Below are 6806 nucleotides of genomic sequence, written 5' to 3'. Positions count from 1 at the left end.
CAGGAAATCAATATTCTTTCAGATAATACTATTGTAGTAGCGGCAAAAGTATTTCATGTCTTCCTTTGCAAAAGAGATTCAGGTTTGATATCCCTAATTCTGATTCTTCCCAAAGAAATAAAGAAATGCTGTAGTATAGCACATATGTACCTTACTTGTGGTGTTTGCCAAAATATACAAGAATTTAAATCTGACCCTGCTTAATCTATTTAATTAGTTGATCTATGTATGAGGAGATGTTTCAAATATTATGTCACACATAAACCACCACATTTATTAGTAAAATACAAAGTGTACTCTTAGAACTAGCATTTTGGTTTGCCAGTCCACCTGGACATGGTCAAAATGAAGAAAAATGTTACATGGTTTAGGAATTAAATATCAAAATAAACAAACACAGTAAACTTAGATTTTTGTTCATATCTTGAATTAATAGATTATTTCAACAAATAGAATTTAATTTGTGGCTCAAAATATTTTACTTTGCAAGAGAACCGATACATTAAATCAGTATCATCATTATTCTTAAATAAAAAAAATTAGATCCATCATTCAGGAATAATCTGGATCCTCGGCAACCAATCGGTTTTGTAAAGAAGGACTCCTTCTTTACCAAGGCCTGACTGCAGTGGAAGGCTGTGTGAGGATTAGACGTCTGTGTACAATACTATAAGTCCAAGATTCAGACCTCAGAGTAAAATACTAATGTGACATTGCAAGTAAAATGTATTTATTATAATCATTACTTATTAACATTTAATTACATTTACTTTGTGCTATATCAGCCATCTCATTTTAAATTAGAAGTAAAGACTAAAGAAAAATACTACTAATAATAAATATAAAAATAAAATTACGATTAACTTTAAAAGTTTACAACGTATTTTTTAAAACAGATAATAACATGGAAGAGCCAATCAAAAACTGAAAATAAAAGGAAGCTACAAAACGAGCAAGGCTTCAATTCACTTATGAGTAAAAATAAAGTAAAAGGCAATGTCTATTGAGAGATCAGAAAGCAAACCTGCAAACAAAACAACTCCAGATTGTGGGAAAATGCAGCTCGGAATTCAGATTTTATAAGCTAGGACTTATCACTAGAAAAATAGATGTAAGCTTTGGTGGTAATACTTTTGCATATTACATAAATATATTTAAGCAAACTCTATATGGAGTCAAATGTTTATTCTGTTGTTGTGTGCTCTAATTTGATACTAATTCCAGCTGAACTACTATCAATTACCTTATCTGTAAATACAATCACAGAAAAGTCCACAGTCTGAAATTCACCAAGCATGTAAACAGAAAGAAAACATAGGGGTTTATTTATTTCTGTAACCTCCTGCTACTAAATTCATCAAGCCCTTTCTTTCTTATATAATTTTCCTCTGCTATATATTAAGAACGAGATTTTTTTTTAAGGTTTTCTTTCTGATTAGCTAGGAGCTAATGACCCTTTTTTTCCTTGCTGTGCCTCACCTTGACTCTGTCTGTTGAGCAGTAACTGCTAGGGCAGTATTGCCCAAGTAATAAAACAAACTGAATTAATACTGTAACATTCAGTTTAACTGAAATGGTAGCACACATGTTACAAAACCAGGAAAAACATACACGCAGTTTTTTTTTTTCAAATGAAAAAAACATTGCTTTTCACTTCTGATGAATGTCACAAATTACTGATAACAACATGTGGCACCAGAATAGAAATGAGCCAACAGCTGCAGAGATTAAAGTCATTTGCACACTGCCTGTTGTCTGGTACCTCCCCTGCTGGAGGTTACCATCTTCAGATAATAAAGGGGGAAAGTGGGCCTATACTTCAGCTGCTTCAGTTCACAATCCAACATGTTAAATCATGGGATGTTGGAAAACATCCTCAATTACCAAATTACCATAGCTGAAGTCATAACCAATCTGCCAGTAGCTACAAAAAAAAAAAAAAGGTATTCAAATTCTGCAGTATGAAACACATAAACACATAGGGTTTCCTTCTGCCCCGCCCCGGAAGTAACAATGAGCAATTATGTATTTGAATTTTTCTTATAATGCAGTTCTTCCCAGAATGGTTAAAGCACAGCCACTTGTGACAGCAAAGATAGAATTCTGGTTTACTCTTCAAATCATCCTACCTAGACTGTGACCTTACAAGACTGAATTGTAATTAAGAAGTAACAAGGTGGCAGTCCTACAGTGTTACATAGCAAATTTCCTAGACAGTCCTCAGCAGAAGCAGGAACACTCACAGAGCACTAGGAAGAGCAACAGTGTCCAGGAAAGTCTAAGGAAGGCCTGAGACAGTTTTGGCAATGTTTGAGGAGACTTCCTGCACTGGTGGTATTCATACAGTGGTAAAAAATGTGGGTTCTTGCATACTAATATCATTTATGCAGATAACAAAGGAACATGGCCCCTGCTGTGAGGAACTGAAGGTTTGTGAGACAGTTATCAAGCTAAGATAATATCTAGCAGCATGTAGTATGGACATGCACATTCAAAAAAACCCTGTATTTAATACCAAAATATTCCCTTCTCCTCACTACCCTTCACAGAGAAGTAATTAAGCAACAGCTATTTTTGTCCAGTAATTAGCTTTGGTTACAATAAAGAACCTTGCTGCTGCAGACATATAGAAGTCATATGAGAATGGACTAAAGTTTGTGTTCCATTCTTACTGGAATATCAGTAAATTAAAATCCTAATAACGAGGTGAAACATGTACAGACATTTTTCAGCTTACATACTGCCAATTCCCTCAGCATCCTACGGCCAAAATGTGTGTAAACCACTTGGAAACACACATGGTTGTGTTTTAGTTTAAATTGGATCTCAGATATGGATTTCACACACACACACACAAAACCAAACCAAACCAAACAACAACAACAACAACAAAAACCACACCAGGTTCAAAAGATGGACTGTTGGCAGATTTTAAGATCAATATTGACAGATTTAACTCAAAGGTCAAAATAGGAAAATCCGCCTCTTGTCATCAATGTGAACAAAACAAATAAGAGGAAAATCTTTAGGCGGGTGGCTGATGTTTTGGCAGTGCTGCAGTCATATATAATTTAATACTCCATGACTGGCTAATAATACTCTTCTCTGTGTTCCTACCACAAATTTTGTAATAATGGTCAAGATTTGTGGCTTCCACCCGTCAGCTTGGAATATTGCCTTACAGCTCTAGGTCTGACACAGTAGTCCTACTTTTCCACTGGGATATGCTGTGTAATTGCATCAATCTGCTTTCTGAAACTCTTGAGAGGCTGTTAAGCTAAAAAAAAATAGGCAAGACAGAGGCTTTGTTTGGGCACAGGACTACAGAACAGAAGAAAATAATAACTAATTCAGTTAATCCCATAGCTAACTGCACGAGAGGGAGGGAATAAAAGCAACAGGTGTGGTGGAGGGTTAGAACGTGTCCATATGAGAACATCAACAGCAGTTAATTCTTGCTTAGATAAAATGGCAACTTTAAATTACAGAAATAGCAAGCTACATGCATTGTCTATTTACATGATACAAGCATCTTTCTTGATTTTTAAATAAAACATTGTACACTGATAGACACAAAAATATAAGAAATCATTTTTATAATTGGAAATTCTGTGGTACAACTACAGCTAGTATTCAAAATGGTACAGCCTTCTTGGTTGACTAAACTTAGAACCCAAAATCACAGAGTCCCAGGTGATACTTCTTTGAGATGGATCCACTAAAGTGAAGCAATCAGACACATTTATCTGCATATTTTGAGTAACAAGTCCCTGAAATGGCACTCAGAGAGAATATGAAAATTGATAATACCTGCAAATTACTTAGGTCTGCTTCGGTTGCAGGCCTCATCCTCAGCCAACAGTAAGTGCAAGGATGTATATCAGACATTAATCTGATTTCATAAATCTAAAGCCTGTATCCAGACTTTTTGTACACTTTGGGGACACTGTTAGGCAGTTTATTAAACCCCTTAAACACCACAGATTCCAACTATGTTTTAACTGTATCTGGTACAAGATATTGTAACCAAGTCCTCTGACATCTGGATAATGTAGATTGATGAAACATATGTTAAATGCAGATGATACAACTACAATAGTGTCATGGTTGCAAGCACTCAAAAGGTACTAGTTATTATACCTTTCATCAAGGTTTCAGGGGAAACTCCACAAAAAATAATTGTCTGTCATTTTTCCAAAATCAAAAGATCAACATTTTAAATCTGAATTGTTCCCATTTACACAACATAACTTGTTTGAAAGTTACAGCCTTTAACATTAATACATTTTTATGAATTAGACAGTTAGATTTCTATCTGTTTATATTAACATCTTCTTATTAATGCATAGAAAATGATTAATTATATGGGAAATTAATTCAAACCATGTGTGTCCTGAAGGCAGGTATGTCATCAGATTATATATTGCCACAAATATATCCACCACTCAGCATTTTCCAACTGTTTATTGCACATGGCCTAAAATATTTGGTAAACAAGCATGTGCAGCCATTTCCATGGCAAATATTATAGCATTACAGGGCATTTTTTTTAACTCATAAAACAATTTTCCATGGAATACATCAGTTCATACACTTGATGTCTCTGAATGTACAAATGACTACTAGCTGCAGTTTCCTCACCTTTGGCTATATCATCCCAGCATTTTCAATATATTTCTCTTAATTAAGCAATCTAATCAGCCACAATGAGTAGATTGGCTCTTGACAATCTCTAGAGTTTTATTCTACTTACCCAGCATCTCCATTGAACTCCTGGTATTGGTCCATACGATCATTTTAAATGTACTGAGAAAGAATTACAAGATACTTACCAGAAACTACAATAATGCATATTATACTGGTTCAAATTACAATCACTTGTATTCTATTTTAGAGCATAATATTTTGCATTTAGCAATATCTATTTCAAAGTAAATACAAAATGCGTATGTCAGGAAGAAATAGAAAACTTGTATGGAATTCATTATGAAGACTCAATGAGGTTTTTTTTAAACAGATATCCCTTAATGTTCCAAATGCAAACATCAGCACATGTGGTATTAGCCTCTGGAATTTAAATTTATTTTGGCAGCTTTTGAAAGACATAAACTTATTCATATACATTTCATGCTATATAAAAATAACTGCACATATGTCCTTGTTTCATAGTAATCTAAAAATCGCAAATGCATGTTATAAAATGAATGTTTCTCAGCAGCAACAACCAGAAGATAGTTATGTAAAAAATCAACACAATGCATTTTGAAATATCTGACTTGCCATGGGGGTGTAATACTTAAAAGTGGAGTACAATTTACAAACAGATTAAAGCATGGCATGCCATCAGAAAGTATAATCCTAGCATCTTAAGCATAGCTGGGAGACTAAATACAGGAAAGGAATCATCTATGTAGCCGTGTTCCCAAAAAAATCTTGTCTGTGACAATCCTTGCCAAAGCAGTTGTTAGGGTAGCTACAGTGTATACCAGATGAACAGTTAAAATTATAAATCACAGTCTAAAGAATATATGTAAATTTAATTTAGAAAAAAAAGGGTGAGGTTTTCACATTTAGCAGTCAGAGAAGGCATTATGAGCCACACAAATTCAGTGCCAGATGTAAGGCTAACTATTGGCTGAACACTGACCATGTGTTTGAGCCGTGCGGATATGAAAACCCCTCCCAGAGCCAGATCTGCATTGCAGTCAAGGAAAGAACAAGATTTATTTCCCCTGCCCCACTCTCTTGTACAGATATGTAGGCAAGCAGGAAATCCACCTGCAGTTCCTTGTCTTAATAAAATGTGCCAAATAACACTTACTATTTATTTAGTTGCACAGTTAATGCTACCTAGTGTTTTCCAAAACTTAGTAACAAAGAATGAACACTAAGATCAAGTATAATAATGTATTATTTTTTACAGTTTTGATGTCAAGAACAGCAGATATTACCTGCTACATCCTCCGTGTTTCTTCTTTCTTCTGCATCTCGAGTTTGTTTTTTTTTCTTCCTGTGTAAACAACATGAATGTTTTTTTTCTTCCTGTGTAAACAACATGAATCCCAATTAAGGATTATACTACAAATCGTGTATTTCTTCCATTTTTCCAAGCTGCTATGATTTTATTACACAATTTTTAGCATGGCTGACTCCTGAGGCACTGGCATCTCAAATACAACATATTAAATTACATTTTACCTAGAGTTTTCAACTGTAAGTGGCTATCAAATTATCTTTTCCCCTAACAATACATATACCCCTTTCTATTTGATCTACATTTAAATAAAATGTATGTTTGCTAACAAAATATATAGCACTAAAAAGTATTGCTTTTAAGAAATCCCTAATTTACCCCAGACCCTTGTGTAAATCAAGCAGCATAGAATGTTAGCCATACTTATCTCAGGTAAGCTCCTTAAATATTATTGTTGACACTTTACATGAAGCTTTATACTTTGTCTAGTGCATAATTTTGCTAGTAGCAGAATTTGCCCTATCCTACGATCTAGACAATAAACATGAAATCCTTGTGCATAAAGTCACAGAGCCAAACTATATTATAATGGCATCTCAGCAAGCTGTCTTCCCTTCACTGCTAGAGGTTTTACTGTTTGGTTACTCCTAATATTATCCCAAATGGACACTTCTCCCTTTAATTTGTGTCAGGAGGCTTCAAGCAAATAAAATGTTAAGAAGAAAACACAGATAAAACACAGAGAGAGCAGAAGTCTAGTATAATATGTTCAGATTTAATTGGCATCTAAAGAAGAGCAGAACAAATGGGAAAAATGTTAAGGAAACTATTC

This window comes from Streptopelia decaocto, assembly GCF_964273445.1.
Source record: "Streptopelia decaocto genome assembly, chromosome: 6".
Classification (NCBI taxonomy): Eukaryota; Metazoa; Chordata; class Aves; order Columbiformes; family Columbidae; genus Streptopelia; species Streptopelia decaocto.
Note: the sequence above shows the minus strand (reverse complement) of the source record.